This window comes from Vidua chalybeata, unplaced genomic scaffold (genome assembly GCF_026979565.1).
Source record: "Vidua chalybeata isolate OUT-0048 unplaced genomic scaffold, bVidCha1 merged haplotype scaffold_183_ctg1, whole genome shotgun sequence".
Classification (NCBI taxonomy): Eukaryota; Metazoa; Chordata; class Aves; order Passeriformes; family Viduidae; genus Vidua; species Vidua chalybeata.
Genome location: NW_026530359.1, coordinates 57,069 through 74,848, shown reverse-complemented (window position 1 = coordinate 74,848; position 17,780 = coordinate 57,069). Strand labels below are relative to the sequence as shown.

General features: G+C 52.9%; 1 long non-coding RNA gene across 1 annotated transcript; it reads left to right on the top strand.

The window, feature by feature from the left end:
• The first annotated feature begins 3,703 nt into the window (after positions 1-3,703).
• LOC128783314 (uncharacterized) lies at positions 3,704-5,894 on the top strand. The gene is made up of 2 exons (XR_008429070.1): positions 3,704-3,923; positions 4,847-5,894. It is a non-coding gene; the product is annotated as an uncharacterized LOC128783314 (long non-coding RNA).
• The last annotated feature ends 11,886 nt before the right edge of the window (positions 5,895-17,780 follow it).

Genomic DNA, 17,780 nt, shown 5'->3' with positions numbered 1-17,780 from the left:
TGAGTTTGGCTGTGGCCCAGCTCCATCCTCCTGCGGGGCTCAGGGCCTGTTCCCGGCCATGGCCAGCCCTGGCCGGCCTCTCTGCTGGCCCAGAGGCCGGCAGAGCCCGGGGCAGGGCTGTCTGTGCAGCCCCACAGGTGCCACGGGCTGGGCAGGAGCTGGCAGAGGCTGCCCAGCAGGGAGGCCATGGGGCACAGAGCCCCAAGGCTGCCGTGGGCACCACGGCACAGGGGCCGTTCCCAGCCGCAATGCTCCTGTCCTGGGCTGGGCCTGCACAGGGGCTGTGGCACCATGGCTGGGCCAGCACAGGGCCACCAAGGGGCCACGCAGCCGCTGCCGGGGCTGGCAGCAAGGCCGGCCACAGACAAGGAATTGCTGAGCGTGGCCTGCGCTGGCCAGGGCTGACTGTGCCAAAGGCAGAGCTCAGCTGCCCTTGGGGGCTGCAGGAACACTCAGGAACCCAAAGAGCCTCCATGGCTGTGCTGGAGACCAAGGCTGGAGCAGGGAAATGCAGGGCTGCTGCGCCATGGGGAGGGCATGGAATTCCAGCACACACCTCAGCTCTCTGAGGATCCTGGCACCGTGCTGGGCCCTGTTTCAGACTGGAACAGAGCAGATGTTGATGGCACAGGAGCCCTGCGGGGCTGGCAGGGACCTGCAGCTGGCAAGGTGCTCTGCTCTCCCTCAGCTCTTCTCTGAGAGATCCAATCCCAGCTGGGCACCTCAGGGCACAAGTGGCACTGCCTGTTCATGGGCACACAACTGATGACTGCCTGGAAAGGGGCACAGGTGTTAGTACCTGTACATTTCATAATATACAAGCATATTTTTACTATCTGTGTCACTTGAGTACTTTTAAGAAATGGCAAAGTTTTCCCATCAGGAACAGGAATTTCCTGGAGGTGTACTAATGGCAAGAGGAAAAATACTGATCTTGCCTTCTAATTGTGTCGCCAATATTCTGTTTATTATTTCCTCTCCCTCTTCCTTCAGGTGTTTCCCGCTCTCCTGTTTAAATGGCCATGTCTATGGCCGTCTCTTCACTAGACCAGCTGGATCTATGTACTTCCTGCTGCTCCCAGATTTCCTCCTCCAGATGCTTTCTGGTCATTCAAGTGCCTCTCCACTGACTGGTTTCATGCTTTGAGCTTCAGGGAGTTGTCCGATCTTTCTGAAGTTCAAATAAATATCACATTAGACAACATCCTCATTGTGTTTATATCTATTACAGAATTACCTTTTCTTATGTCTTTGTCTAAAACTGTTCCTGTACAGAAATCCCTTGGGGATGGGGGACATGTCAGATGCTGCTGGGACATCCCAGAGAGCTGAGGGAAGAGCTGGGATGGTTATTAAACTGTTCAAATGTTCAACCTGTGTTTGTTGGCAAGAAACCTTTCTGTGCCTCTGAGTGTCACCAGACCCTGAGCCCAAAGGACACAAACCTGATGAGTTGTGGTTCCCACTGCAGGGGCACTTGGACCTTGGCTCTGCACAGGAGAGCTCTTCATCCACTTTCCCTCTTTTCCTCCCTCTGGCCATGGAGGGAGCTCCTGCCTTCAGCCTGTGACTCGTGTGTGCAAAGAGCAAATCTGGGCAGAACTGGGGCAGGGAGGGTTTGGGGGCACCTTGGGATCTGTGCTGGGCACAGAAGGTGTTTTCCATTGCTCTGAGACTGTCTGCTGTGCAAAGTGGATTTAATAGCCAGCAGAGGAATGTCTTTTGCATTGGATGGAGCTGTGCCTTCCCGTGGCTTTGTTGGCTGGCAATAAATGAACATCCCTCTGTGTCTCGGGCAGCTCCTTGTCCAGGGAAAGCAGGTGGGAGTTGGAGCCAAGGAGCTGAAAGCTGCAGGTGCAGCGTGGGCTGGAGGGAGCTCAGATGTACACAAGGCTGCTCTGAGTGCCAGGGCTTGGATGGGGGGAATGGCAGGGTAGGGGTAGGGACAGAGTCTGATTGATTGTCAGCCATGAAGGGTCTTGATTTTCATATCTATTCAAACTGCATGAGGAGGTACTTGGATTCAGTGTCAATTGGAGAGTGCACTTATCAATGTATTAACAGGGAAAAAAAAACTAAACAGGACCTAAAACATATTTTCTCTCTTTTTTTTTTAAATATATTGTATTCACTTGGAATAGGCTTGTGAAATCTGAAAGCTGAACAAGCCTCTGGAGCAGTAAAATTCAGCAGCAGCCTCCAAGGTGCTGAGGATGTCAGCAGCCCCCACTGAGGCCATCCCTGCCCAGAGACCGTGGGGGAATGGGCAGACAAGGAGAGCGTCCCTGGGGCTGGGGCAGCAGAACTCAGAGGCACCAGCGGCTCCAGCTGGGAAATGGAGCGTGGAATGGGGCTGTGAAACCCTGCCTGGGCTGTGCCAAGCAGGACAGACAAGCCCTGACCCCCATCCACTAAAAAACTCTTTCAAGGAGACATTTGAAAGGAATTACAATTATTTGTGTCCTCAGAGTTGGACTCACTGGAGAAATACCAACAAGAGATTCTCAGGAGCTCCAAACAATAAAACTGTGAGGAGGGGTCAGGGTAGAGTGACCTCCCCAGTGACCTCATACAGCTGCTGTGATGTCACACAGCCCCCTGTGATTTCACACAGCCTCCTGTGATGCCGCACATCCTCCTCTGATGTCACACAGTCCCTGTGATGTCACATGGCCACCCCATGATGTCACACAGCCCCTGTGATGTCACTGGCCAGTCTGGGATGTCACACAGCCAACTCTATTATGTCACACAGCCCCTGTGACATCACAGAGGCACCTGAGGTGTCACACAGCCCCCTGTGATGTCCCACAGCCAGTTCTGTGATGTCACACAGCCCCCTGTGATGTGACAAAGCCAACTCTACTATGTCACATGTTCCCCTGTGATGTCACACAGCCCCCTGTGATGTCACACAGCCCCTGTGATGTCACACAACCTTGGCTCATTGCTGGGCAGCCCCAGCACAGTCCCAGCAGCGGCCTCTCCCTCCTGCCCCGTCCCTCAGCCGGTGCCGCCCTTGGGGCGCTGGGCCTTGGCTTCCTCTTCTCCCCGGGCATCCCCTGCCACCCGCCCGCCCAGGGTGTCCCGGGGAGCTGCTGCCCCTGAGCCAGGGGCTCTGCTCTGCTGCCCTGGGCACCCCGGGGCTCCCAAAACACTCCACGGCCAGGCTGGGCCCCCAAGTGTCACAATGTCCCCTTGGTTCCATCGGGCCCCGCAGGGTCACAGTGCTCCCTGCGCTCCCTGAGGCCCCACATCACCCAGCCCAGGCCATTGCCGTGGTTCCAATCCCTCCCACTATGATCCCAATGACTCCCAGTCACCCTAACCCCCAACCCAAACCCCCTCCCAGCACCACAAATGACCCCAATAGCCACCCCAAGGGGTGCCCCTGTTCCTGTCACCCCAGGCCATGAGAGTTTAATTAGAGCTTCTTCCGATAGTCCAGAAATGGACCCCTTTTCCAATAATCCAGTCTTTGCTGCCGGTGCCCCCCCGCAAAAAGGCGGGGGCAGAGCCTTTGTCCGTGGCTCAGATGTTTTCTTCTGCTTCTGCGCAGAGGGAGCCGCCGCCGCCGCCCGCCGGTTTCCCCGCCTGCAGCCGTGCCTCCTCCTCCTCCTGCCCATTCGGAGCTGGGAGACACACCCGCCGCTGAGAGCCGGCCTGAAGCCACCTCGGCAGGGGCGGAGACGCCGCCCGCAGCGACCCCCGCGCCGGCCCCGCTGGTCCCGGCTGCCCCGCCGCCTCCCGCGGCTTTCGCCGGGTCGCCAGGCGCTGCCAACAGCAACAGCAGCGAGCAGCAGCAGCCCGGGGCCGCGTTGGAGCGGACCCCGCCGACTCCAATCAGCCCGGGGTCCCCTCCCAGCCTGTTCTCTGCTGCTGCCGCTCCTCGGCAGCTCCTTGCAGCTGCCGCGAAAGTGAAAGTGATGAAGTTTAGTGCCTTTCTGGGGAACAGTGTTTTTCTTGGTCCAATTCTTGCTTGGGTGGGGGATTCTCGCCGGAGCTCGAGGCCCCTCGCCCCTCCCGCTCACGTTTGGGGGGCGGGGGGGATGAGTTCTGGGAATGCAGCCGCTGGTCTTGTGCCCGGAGAGCGTGGGGGTGCTGCGGCCAGGGGTCAGAGAGCTGCGTGCCGGCCCAACCGTGCCGCAGGTCCTGAGAATCAACATTTCTCTGGGGAAAACACCTTCTCTGCTGAGCCCTGGGGCAGTTCTTGTGTCATGCCCTCGTTTGAGGGGCGGGGGCAAACGCGTCCTGAGAGGCTGTGGCTGCGGCCACGGCCAGGCGCGGTGCGGGATGAACACGATGCTGGAAGACTTGCCGTGACACTGGCCGCGTGGTGGGGCCGGGCTGTGAAGATGAAGATCCCGCCCCGCCGGTCGGGCTGGGACCGATTGGTCCAGCCCCACGGCCGGAGGGCCCCGTGTGCCCCCCACGGCCGGGTTGGGGATCTTGGCTCCGCCCGCATGGACCGGGGCCGCCAGCTGCGCAGGGTCTCAAAGCCTGCTACTTGCTGGGCATTCTGATTCCGAGATTAAAAAAAAAAAAAAAAAAAAATTAGATTTAAGATTAATTAAATAGAGGTGGTTGGAAAGACAAAAAAAAAACCAAGAAAAAAATGGTTCATTTAAGAGTTTTGGCCATGGCATTTCAGATATTTTTTCAGATGTTTTTAATTTGGTGATGGTTTTTTGCACAAGAAAGGTATGTTTGCATGGTTGACGATCAGCCCAGAGTTGGTTGTTGCAGTCTCTGGGATGCCATTCAGTGTTTTAGTATTAGATAATTATATGATGTCACATTTGGTGTTTGATTATGGGTTTTTAATTGTTGTTTGGACTTTCTTCAGTTGTTTTGTTTCAGGATTCAGCAGTTCTCTGTTTCAGCATTGAGAAGGACTTTTGAGGATGTCAAGATCAACGTTTCCAATCAATGGACACCTTCTCCTGAGAATCAGCTGTTTGGACTTTGAAATTTGAGCATTCTTTTAATTGTTGTTTGGGTTTTTATGTTGTAAGTTTTGTTTTAGAGATTTGATAGATGGTTTGCAGGTAAAGGATCTCTTTGAACATTCCACATCAGCATTTGATTTGGCTTTTGATTGATAACTAGCAAATTGATAAGGGGACCTCTTGAGATGTGTTTGCTCTCTTTTGCAGGGCCCTGCAGAAGAATTGCAGATGCAGTTTTTTTATTTTATTTTTTTTAATTTATACTAAAACGGTGATATGTGGCAAGCACATTTCTCTCTCTCTCAGGATTTTTTTATGGAGGTGTACAGAGAGAAATGAAAGAGAAAACAATTTCTATTTCTGCTCCTTGTTTTTCTCTTTCATTTCTCTCTGTGCACCTCAATAAAAAATCCTGAGAGAGAGAGAGAAATGTGCTTGCCACAATCTGCCTCATGACCACTGTGATGGACAGAGATTGAAGCCCCTCCCAAGGACTGAGACTGAGACCCCTACCACAGGGAGGAGGGCTGGCCTGATCAATGGGAGATGTTTGCCCAGGTGTGGTTGATGGACCAAGAAGACAACGGCTCTCGCTCACGGCTGATAACATGACCTGTTCCCCCTCAGTGGCTTCAGTGGACTTATTCTTCATTGTACCTGTTCCCCCTCAACGTTTTCAATGGACTTTCATTGTCTTTTGCCCATTCCCCCCATTCTCAGGGGAAGACCCCTGAGATAACCAAGATTTTCAGGTTCTCCCCAATGCGACAAGACAGATCTCCATTGTTCAGACCAGTGAGGATTTTGTCTGCTTTGCTACCTATAGTCCCCTTTCCCCTCCTTTTCTTTCTATCCTTTATTTCCTTTCTGTCCCCTCTATTGCATTTGTTGTTTGCACTCTATAATAAAGGTGCATTTGTTGTGATTAAACTGATGGCCTTCTGATGCTGTTTGCCTTTTTTGCACTTTTGGGATTGGTAAATGAGCCATCACGACCCTGCTCATCCAAGAGGATCGTGACACTCCCTCATGGGATCGTAACCCACGGGCAGGGTCCTTTCCTACCCCAATAGTTCTAGGATTCTGTCAGGGACTCGCTTCCCTTTCCTTCTTCCTTCTGCTTCCAGCTGGCAATGTGCTGGGAAATGCCCGGCAAATCCACCTTTGCTGCATGCTCTGGGAGCTCACACAGCTGCTGCACCTTGTCCCCGGCCCTGCACGGCTCCTTGGGAGGCACGGCAGGAGCAGCACCCTGGGAGCCTCAGGAATGCCCATCTGGCATCCATGGCACATGCTCCCAGGGGCTGGAATTCCAGTTCCCAGCCAGGAAAAGGTGTTCCTGCTCTTGAAGGCAAAGCTCTTATGGAAGATCCTACAGTGACATTTCACTGCCAGCCTTCGTAACTTCACCCATGGTTGTTGTAGCTCCTGGATTGGGAATTAAATCAGGGCAGGGTCTTTGGTGGGAGCTGCCCTGGGTCAAGGGAGACACTGAAAGAGAAACAGAGCAGGCAGAGAGAGGCAGGAGAGAAAGGAGGACACAAACACTATCAGCTGAGAAGGTGGCACTCTGAAAACAGAACTGCAACTGACTGAAAAGGAATGGGACAAAAGAAATAATATTGTAACTTTATTTCCTATCAAAACACTTTTTCCTCCCTTTCTCACAGACCTCCTCCCGGTGTCATTCAGCAGGGCTGTCAGAAAGTTCTTCGTTCTGAGTGGATGTTCCAGGCTGCAGCCACAAGGAAACAGGGAATGGGGACTTTTCCTGCTCCTGGGGAGTTTGACATCCTCAGCTGAGGAGAGTAGAGGGCACCAGAAGGAAAGGACAGCTGGGCTTCACCCTTCCACAGGAATGAGGGTGGGGGGGAAATCTCTCATCATGTCTGCAGCTGCTCCCACAGGGATGTGAGGGCTGATCCCAGAGCCCCAGGGGTCACATTCAGGGCTGCCCTCAGGGAATGCTCGCCTGGTATTGAGGGGCAGCGTGGAAGCACCTGGATCTCGGAGCAGCCAGCTGCCCCCCATGTTTGGAGGTGCCTGATGAGGACTGGGACGATGCCAGGGACATCCTGCAGTGACATCCCCCCTGTCCCACTCTGCGTGTGCTCAGTCCCAAACCTGACCCTGATCCTGGTCTCAATCTCACTCCACGTTTAGACACACTCACAGTTCTGTATTTAATCTCATCCCAGTGCCAGACTCACCTAGCCTCAGACCCAATCCCAACCCCAGCCCTAAAGCCAATCCCATGTTTAGCCTTAGCCCCAATCCCAGCTCTAATCCAAATCTCAGCCCCAACTCCAACCCCAGCCCCAAATCTCAGCCCCAACTCCAACCCCTGCCCCAATTCCAGCCCCTTCCTAAATCCTCATCCCAAATCAAATCCCAGGTTCAGCCCTTCTGGGGGTTTGGGAGTGTCTCTGTCCCTCTGACCCCGATGATGTCTGGGCGGGGTCACACCAGGGCTGAGAGGGGCAGAGACCCCCCTGGCCTCCTCAGGGATGAGAAGGTCGGAGAGCCCCCCCAGCCCCGAGCACCCTCAGCGGTAAGAGGGACACAGAGCCCCTGGTCCCCAGCCCTGCACAAGCATTCCCTGAGGCCAGAGGGATGGAGAGACCCCGAGTATCCCCCAGGGTGAGGGGACAGAGACCCCCGAGCATTCCCTGGGCTGAGAGGGACAGAGAATCCCTGGAGCACCCCCTGGCACAGGGGTGAGAGGGAGAGAGAACCGCCAGGCATTCCCTGGGGTGAGAATGATGGAGACACCCTGGGAAATGGCCTGGGGTGACAGGGACAGGGAGACCTCCTCTGGAATGGCCTGGGGTGACAGGGACAGGGAGACCTCCTCAGGAATGCCCTGGGGTGAGAGGGACAGGGATACCGCCTAGGGAATGGCCTGGGGTGACAGGGGCAGGGACAACCCATCCAAGCCCCTCCCAAGCATCACCCAGGGCAAGAGGCACAAAGACCCCTTGAGCATCCCCTGGGCACTGGACAAAATAAACTTGGCAGAAATCAAACTTAAGCCTACATAAAGTGCCTTGGGGAATATTTGCTCTTCCCACAAGTCACTTGTGATGGAAACGCAGACAAATCCCAAACATGAACAAACCGACAACAGAAGCAATTCTGTGGCAATTCCAAATTTCATCGGTTCCTGCACAGCTCCAGCTCAGCTGCTGACAGGTTCTGATAAAAGAAAAGTGGAAATTCGGCCCAATACAGATTATTAAAAGGAAGGGAAAGCTCAGTGTATCTGTCAAAAAGGTGACAGGGACAAAGAAAATAATGATTCTCACATTTGGCAAAGCCCCCGAGCCTGTGAATTTGGGAGTCATTTGGGAATTTAGCTACTTGAGCTGGGCTTCTTGTAGGACTTGAGTAGCCTTGTTTTCCTCACCTTGTGGTGAATGCTCCTTCCCAGTCTTGCTGATATCATTTGCTCCCTTTCCTCCAGTGATTTGAACAAACTTTTCAAGGAAGGACAACAAAATATTTTCTTTACACTGGCCAGCCACAACAGCCATTTTCCTCATAAGTTCTCCCATAAGTCTCTCAGAGGAAGCTGCGTCCAGGTTTCCAAGAGTTCCTCCAGAAAGAGCCAGAACCTGCTCAGAGGAGGGAACCATGCTGTTGTCAAAGGCACTTGGTGTCAGAGAACAGTGCCCTGAACTCACTGTGCCAAAATAATATCACAATCTGACGCTGTTGAGCAGGACGGGAACAGAGAACTCCAGATCAGAAGGCAAAGAAAATGAACTCTCTCCTTTATTTCAAATGCACCCCTCTATATATAGAGAACATTGAGAAGACTAATTTCATTGGTCTTAGAGTAAAAACATCCCACACCATTGGTGTGCAGTGAATGACGCACATAGGCAGAACATATCTGTAAACAATGTGAATAACAAGATAGATTAGAGAATTATTTACATTCTTTCCCACCTGCTTTCCAGGCTGTCCCCTGGTTAGAAAACCTTTCTCTTTCTCTATGACTGAGCTGAGAATACCCACAACAATCTGGTTAATAAAATTGTTAGAGAGATGCCTCTGCCCCAATTAAGGTGCTAAGGAGACCAAATCCAAAGTGGATTTTATTGAACAATAAATATGAGGTAGAGAGAGAGATGGAAGGAAGGAGAAATGGGGGGAGAGCAAGGGAATGACAGGGACAGAGACCTCCCCTGGGGCAGGGCAAGTGTGACATTGTCCCCTGTGTGTGTGGCCTTCCCGGGGTGGGGGTTTTACACCGGATCCAGTTTGGGTAAGGGGGGTGGCGTTCACCCCCCACCCCAAGCAGGGATTGCCTCACTGTTTCAGGTGACAATGTAAGATGTAACCAAAAGTATGTTTTCAGTCACCATCTTCATGAACTGCTATAAACAGGTGGGGCAGTGTTCTTTATCTCTTCCATGACTCAGCCCTGATAACGCCCTCCAGGGGCCATCTTCTGTTAATGGGCCATTGAGTGTCACTGCAGGACTGATAAAATTACATCATCCCATTGTGGGATGCTCCGCCCAGGGGGAGGAACCAAGCATTCCTACCTGGATATAATCTCACCCTTGCAACCCCAGGAGTACCTTGCCTACTGGATTCCCAGAGGACCAGAGCTCCATAACCACCACTGGACCTTCAGAGGAAGACCAGACCCTTCTACAGGATCCCTGCTTTGACAGAATCACGTTCATCACTCCAACAGGACTGCAGCCACCATTTCATCAGACGGCTACCACCACCCTGACCAATGGTGTGTCAGGTTATATCCTGACTCTGTCCGTGTAAGCCAGGGTTTCTGTATCATTGCTTTGATTATAATTTCCTATTAAATTGTAATTCTGGCTTAGCCTCTCCCCCTGGTTTGCCCTCAAACCAGTACAAAACTCAACGTGCTTATCCCTTGTTTTCCTCCCAAAACAGAATTTCCCATCCTCAAACCTTGGCTGGATGGAGGAGAAGGTTGCGAGGAAGAGAAAGGTGCCCCGGGACAACCAGGCAGGTGAGGAGGAAGTCAGTGCCCCTTTCCCCCTCTCTCCTGCTCCATCTCCCAGCCCAGCATGGCCCCCGGCTGCAGGACAGCCCCGCTCCCGACGCCGTCCTGCCGGGAATGCACTGGGGGGATCTCCTTCCCCTTCCCTCTGGCACGGAGGCAAATCCCATCCTCTCCTTGTCCTTCCTCCCCCAGACCAGGAGCTGAGGATGGAGACCTGCAAGGACAAATCCCCACGGCAGAACCTCATGGCAGAGGCTGTTTTGAGTGGCTCCATGGTGCAGGAATCCAATGGCAAGGAAAAGCCCCAGAGATTCCACAGGAGGAGAGGCTGCAAACCCAACCCAGGGTGCTGTGAGGAGGAAAGACCCACCCTGTGCCAGGAAGGTGGGCAGAGCTTCAGCCAGAGCTCGGAGCTGGTGGTCCGTGAGCAGCTTCATGATGGGGAGAAGCCCTACAAGTGCCTGGAGTGTGGGAAGAGCTTCAGGCAGAGCTCCGACCTGATCTGGCACCAGATGATCCGCACTGGGGAATGGCCCTACGAGTGTGGGGAGTATGGGAAGGGCTTCAGCTGCAGATCCAACCTCATCATCCACCAACGCATCCATACTGGGGAGAGACCCTACGAGTGTCCTGAGTGTCAGAAGAGGTTTCACAGCAGCTCAGATCTCCTCTGCCACCAGCGGAGTCACACAGAGGAGAGGCCATTCCACTGCCCTGACTGCGGGAAGAGCTTTAAGCGCAACTCCCACCTCGTCAGGCACCGGCGCATCCACACTGGGGAGAGGCCTTACGAGTGCCCCACATGTGGGAAGAGGTTTCAGACCAGCTCCAATCTCCTCCTGCATGAGCGGATTCCCACCGAGGAGAGGCCCTTCCGCTGCCCTGACTGTGGGAAGAGCTTTAAGTGCAGCTCCCACGTCATCAGGCATCGGCGCATCCACACTGGGGAGAGGCCCTGCGAGTGTCCCTAGTGTGGGAAGAACTTCCCCCAGAGCTTTAACTTGACCAGAAAGCAGTGGAGTCACCGGTAAGGGAAGCCCTGCAAATGCCCCAACTCCAGGAAGAGCTTCATGCACCGCTCCAGCTTCATCCCCCACTGGAGAACCCAGACTGGGAAGAGCCCTGGTGACCCATGTTCCCTGTGATCCATGCTGGGAAGACACCTGTACCTTCTCCTGCCCCTGCCAATGGCATTATGTGGGAGTGAAGAACATGAGGGTCTGGCCATGGCCCTGTCATGACATTCACTCCCACCTCAGGTCATTGCCAGGGGCAGGAAAGGGACTCTCTCTCTCTGTGTCTGAGGAGAAGGGTGTCCTTTCCAGGCAGGAGGAAATACGTGGCTGGGATGGGACGTTTGGTGGTGATGTAGTTTTCCCTGTAAATAGTTTTTCTTATCCCTTCTGTTATCAATATTGTTTCTGTTCCTGTTTGTTCCTTGTCTCGTTGATATTCCCAGTAAATTGTTCTTATCCCAGCCCGGGATCTTTGCCTTTTGTGCTTTCCATGGGAGGCGGGAGGGCAGCGAGCGGCAGCACGGTTTTGGTGGGAGCAGGAAATTGGGGAATCCCATTCCTGAACCCCGGCCCGTGGAAACCGAGCATCCCAGCTGGTGCCAGCCTTGGTGGCCACGGCAACAGCCTTGGGAGAGGGTCCCTGGCTGGGGCTGTGGGAACCTCTTCACTCTGGTGCCCAGGGACAGGAGTGGAGGGAGCGGCTGCAGCTGAGTCGGGGCAGGCTCGGGTTGGATCTCAGGAAAAGGTTTTTGCCCAGAGGCTGCTGGGGCACTGCCCAGGCTGCCCAGGGAAGGGTGACAGCTCCAGGGCTCTCTGAGCTCCAGCAGCGTTTGGACAGCGCTGCCAGGCCCAGGCTGGCATTGTTGGGGTGTCCTGTGCAGGGCCAGCAGTTGGACTCGAGGATCCTGATGGGTCCCTCCCAGCTCAGCCAATTCTGTGGCTCTGGGATCCCATGACCCTGGGGATGGGACTGCCAATGGTTGCCATGGCAACGGGCTCTGGCTCCAGGCCTGAGCTGGTGTCCATGGCAACCACCCCTGGCATGGGGTCTCCATGGAGCTGCCCAGGGACTGACCACAGCAAAAGGGGATGGGAATGGTTGCCATAGAAACAGACCATAGCAACAGGGGATGTGATGGTTGCCATGGAAACTGACCATAGCAACAGGGGATGTGATGGTTGCCATCGAAACTGACAACATCAATGGCTCCTGGTGATGGTTGCCATGGAAACTGACAATAGGAACAGGGGCTGGTGATGATGGTTGCCATGGAAACTGACCATAGCAACAGGGGCCTGGTGATGATGGTTGCCATGGAAACTGGCCATAGGAACAGGGGCTGGTGATGATGGTTGCCATGGAAACTGACCACAGCAACAGGGGCTGGTGATGGTTGCCATGGAAACTGACCATAGCAACAGGGGATGGGATGGTTGCCATGGAAACTGACCACAGCAACATGGGGTGATGATGGTTGCCATGGAAACTAACCATAGCAACAGGGGTTGGTGATGATAGTTGCCATGGAAACTGACCATAGCAACAGGGGCTGCTGCTGGTTGCCATGGAAACTGATCATAGCAACAGGGGATGTGACTGTTGCCATGGAAACTGACCACAGCAACAGGGGCAGGTGATGATGGTTGCCATGGAAACTGACCATAGCAACAGGGACTGGTGGTGATGGTTGCCATGGAAACTGACCATAGCAACAGGGGTTAGTAATGATGGCTGCTATGGAAAGTGACCACAGCAACGGGTCCTGGTGATGGTTGCCATGGAAACTGACCATAGCAACAGGGGAATGTGATGGTTGCCATGGAAACAGACCACAGCAACATGGGGTGATGATGGTTGCCATGGAAACTAACCATAGCAACAGGGGTTGGTGATGATGGTTGCCATGGAAACTGACCATCGCAACAGGGGCTGGTGATGATGGTTGCCATGGAAACTGACCATAGCAACAGGGGACGGTGATGATGGTTGCAATGGAAACTGACCATAGCAACAGGGGATGTGACTGTTGCCGTGGAAACTGACCATAGCAACAGGGGCTGATGACGGTTGCCATGGAAACTGACCATAACAACATGGGGTGATGATGGTTGCCATGGAAACTGACCATAGAAACAGGGGATGGTGATGGTTGCCATGGAAACTGACCACAGCGACAGGGGCTGGTGATGATGGTTGCCATGGAAACTGACCATAGCAACATATGGTGATGATGGTTGCCATGGAAATTGACCACAGCAACAGGTCCTGGTGATGGTTGCCATGGAGACTGACCATAGCAACCCGTCCTGGTGATGGTTGCCATGGAAACTGACCATAGCAATAGGGGCTGGTGATGGTTGCCATGGAAACTGACCACAGCAACAGGGCTTGGTGATGATGGTTGCCATGGAAACGGACCATAGCAACGGGTCCTGGTGATGGTTGCCATGGAGACTGACCATAGCAATGAGTCCTGGTGATGGTTGCCATGGAAAGTGACCACAGCAACATGGTGTGATGATGGTTGCCATGGAAACTGATCACAGCAACGGGTCCTGCTCATGGTTGCCATGGGGACTGATCATAGCAACTGGGACAGTGATGGTTGCCATGGAAACTGACCATAGCAACAGGGGCTGGTGATGATGGTTGCCATGGAAACTGACCACAGCAACGGGTACTGGTGATGGTTGCCATGGAAACTGACCATAGCAACAGGGACTGGTGATGATGGTTGCCATGGAAACTGACCATAGCAACAGCGGATGGTGATGATGGTTGCCATGGAAACTGACCATAGCAACAGGGGATGTGATGGTTGCCATGGAAACTGACCACTGCAACATGGGGTGATGATGGTTGCCATGGAAACTGACCATAGCGACGGGTCCTGGTGATGGTTGCCATGCAAACTGACCATAGCAACAGGGGATGGTGATGGTTGCCATGGAAAATGACCATAGCAACAGGGGATGTGATCGTTGCCATGGAAACTGACCATACCAACAGGGGATGTGATGGTTGCCATGGAAACTGACCACAGCAATGGGTCCTGGTGATGTTTGCCTGCTAAGGATCAGATTTGTCACAGGCCCTCAGACGGGTTCCATGGGGATTTTCCAAGAGTCTCCCGGCTGTTCAGGCGCTGGAATGTCACAGGCAGAGACAGGGGCTCCATGGAGACCTTCAAGTTACGCTTTCTTTTATCATAAGACGCTGAGGATGACTGCCGCCTTGAGGACACCTCTGAAACATCTGATGCTCCTGATCGTCATCATCTGGCTGTCACCGGTCAGGAGCTGGATAGTCCCACAGCCGAGAGAAAACATATGGGTCACGCTGGCGAAGTCCTTGAAGCAGGACAACTTCTGTATGGCCATGGGAAGTGTGGACAATCCGTTATCCACGTGCCTGGTAGGAGTCCCCCTGTCGCCAAACAACTATCCATATGCAGGAAAAAAACCTAATCCTGTGGACACCTGGGATGAGTGGACGAGGATTCTGCCACATGCACCACAGGAGCCCCAAGAATTGGACCTCTTGGGCTCCTCTCAGGCAACACATTGTGTCAGGTTTAGGTACCAGCCCTCCCAGAAAGACTGGGATCAAATGGCTAAACTCCACCCCGCTGGTACCCAAGAAGTAAAAAGACACGATGTATCTCCCCACGATCGGAGATACCATGCAGCAAATTGGTGCAATTACACCTCGACCATGGTATCTAGGTCCTCCTCAGTTCCCAGGGTGCTCCCCAGGGGGGTTTTTCTCATCTGCAGCCACAGGGTGTGGGCAGGGATTCCCTTCCAAATCCAAGGAGGCCCCTGCAGCCTTGGGCAGCTTACCACACTGACACCAAACAAAACCCAAATTTTAAATTGGAAAAACGAAAATAAATTGGCTCGCAAAAAGAGATCCTAAAACCAATTCAACGAAAATTGTGATTCAAAAATTTATAATTGGGGAAAGACTAAGAGAGTCACGGTATCCATATTTTTACTGTGGTATGCTGCAGCAAAGGCCCTCGGTGAGCTTTCTCACCTCGAGTGTTGGCTCAGTAAGCAGGCCAACGCCACGTCCGCTGCCTTTTCTGACTTGCTAGCGGACGAAGAAGTCACCAGGCACGCCACACTGCAAAATAGGGCTGCTATTGACTTCTTACTGCTCGCCCATGGCCACGGCTGTGAGGACTTTGAAGGAATGTGCTGCTTCAATCTGGCATCAAAGAGCACATCCATCCAAGCTAATATCCAGCGGATCCGAGAGCAAGTTGACGACCTCAAGACTGAGACCTCGACTGTAGATCCTGTGAATAAACTGCTATCTCAATGGAGTGTCCCAGGGTGGGTTGCTATCATCCTCAGGGGACTCTTTTGGATCTTTCTGATAATGTTCATTATCTCACTTGCGTTATTTTTGTTTAGGCGTATGTTGCTTAAAATGTTGGGAAGTGCTTATTTAATAAATAAAAACGGGGGAGATGTAGGAGGAGGGGTTGGGGAAGGCAGTCTAGGGTTGCCATGGGAAACAGCAGTTGTATGAGTTCTCCACCCCCTTTTGTAAGAGAATTGTACCCTCCCCCTGTCCTTTCAGTTATAGTTCAAGTCTGCCCCTTAGCCTAGAATCTTCTCTGTTCCACGTTTTCCCTTTGGTTCTTCCACCAAGAACACTCCTTTCCCTTTTCCCCACTGGTTAATGTTATATTTCCCCTCCCTTTAGCCTTCTCCCGATTGTACCCTCGAATGCTAAACCCTCCTACCCCTACGCAGTAAAAGAATCCTCACCCCTCCCTTCGGGGCTCTCGGAATCTGCCTCCCTTCGGCTTCGTTGTCTCCCTGTTTGCCCCTTCTGTGACCCTTCAATAAAGGAGCAGGATTTCAGCAGCCCGAGTGTCCCTCCCGTTCTTCTGGTGGAACCTCAGATGTACCAGCTATCTGAGCTTTGTACCGAGTGGCTAAAAGCCCCCACGGCTCGGGAGTTATCATCCAGAACCGAGGAGACCAATGTGACATCATGGTACCTCGTGGAACCAGGCCTCCATTTTTACCGTCCAGAACCGTGGAGACCCTTGTGACAACATGGAACCTCGTGGAACCAGGGCTCCATTGCTACCGTCCAGTACCAAGGAGACCATTGTGACATCATGGATCCTTGTGGAACCAAGGCTCCAATGTTAGCAGTTGAGAAACGAGGAGAACCTTGTGACATCATGGAACCTCGTGGAACCAGGGCTCCATTGTTACCCTCCACAACCAAGGAGACCATTGTGACATCATGGAACCTCATGGAACCAAGGCTCCAATGTTATCATCCAGAACCGAGGAGACCATTGTGACATCATGGAACCTCGTGGAACCAGGGCTCCATTGTTACCGTCCAAAACCGAGAAGACCATTGTGACATCATGGAACCTCGTGGAACCAGGGATCCATTTTTACCGTCCAGAACCAAGGAGACCATTGTGACATCATGGAACGTCATGGAAGCAAGGCTCCATTGTTACAATTCAGAACCAACGAGACCATTGTGACATCATGGAACCTTGTGGAACCAAGGCTCCATTATGACTGTCCAGAACCAAGGAGACCATTGTGACATCATGGAATCTCGTGGAACCAAGGCTCCATTGTTACCGTCCATAACCGAAGAGACCATTGTGACATCATGGAACCTCGTGGAACCAAGGATCCATTCTTTCCGTCCAGAATTTAGGAGACTATTGGTACATCATGGAACCTCGTGGAACCAAGGCTGCATTGTTACAGTCCATAACCGAAGAGACCATTGGGACATCATGGAACCTCATGGAAGCAAGGCTCCATTGTTATCGTCCAGAACCGAGAAGACCATTCTGACATCATGGAACCTCCGTGAATCGGGGCTCCATTGTTACCATCCAGAACCGAGGAGACCATTGTGACATCATGGAACCTCGTGGAATCAGGGCTCCATTGTTACCGTCCAGAACCAAGGAGACCATTGGGACATCATGGAACCTCATGGAACCAAGGCTCCATTCTTAACAGTCGAGAACCAAGGAGACCATTGTGACATCATGCAGCCTCCTTGAACCAGGGCTGCATTGTTACTGTCCAGAACCAAGGAGACCCTTGTGACATCATGGAACCTCATGGAAACCAGGCTCCATTCTAACCGTCCAGAACCAAGGAAATCCTTGTGACATCATGAAACCTCATGGCACCAAGGCTCTATTGTTACAATCCAGAACCAAGGAGACACTTGTGACATCATGGAACCTCGTGGAACCAAGGCTCCACTGTTAACAGTCGAGAACCAAAGAGATACATGTGACATCACGGAACCTCTTGGAAACAAGGCTCCCTTGTTACCGTCCAGAACCAAGGAGACCATTGTGACATCAAGGAACCTCGTGGAACCAAGGCTCCATTGTTCCCGTCCAGAACCAAGGAGACCATTGTGACATCATGGAACGTCATGGAACCAAGGCTGCATTCTTAACAGTCGAGAACCAAGGAGACCATTGTGACATCATGGAACCTCGTGGAAGCAAGGCTCCATTCTTTCCGTCCAGAACTTAGGAGACTATTGGTACATCATGGAACCTCGTGGAACCAAGGCTCCATTGTTACGGTCCATAACCGAAGAGACCATTGTGACATCATGGAACCTCGTGGAACCAAGGTTCCATTGTTACCGTCCAGAACCAAGGAGACCATTGTCACATCATGGAGCCTCGTAGAACCAAAGCTCCATTGTTACCCACCAGAACCAAGGAGACCATTGTGACATCATGGAACCTCGTGGAACCAGGGCTTCATTGCGACAGTCTAAAATCT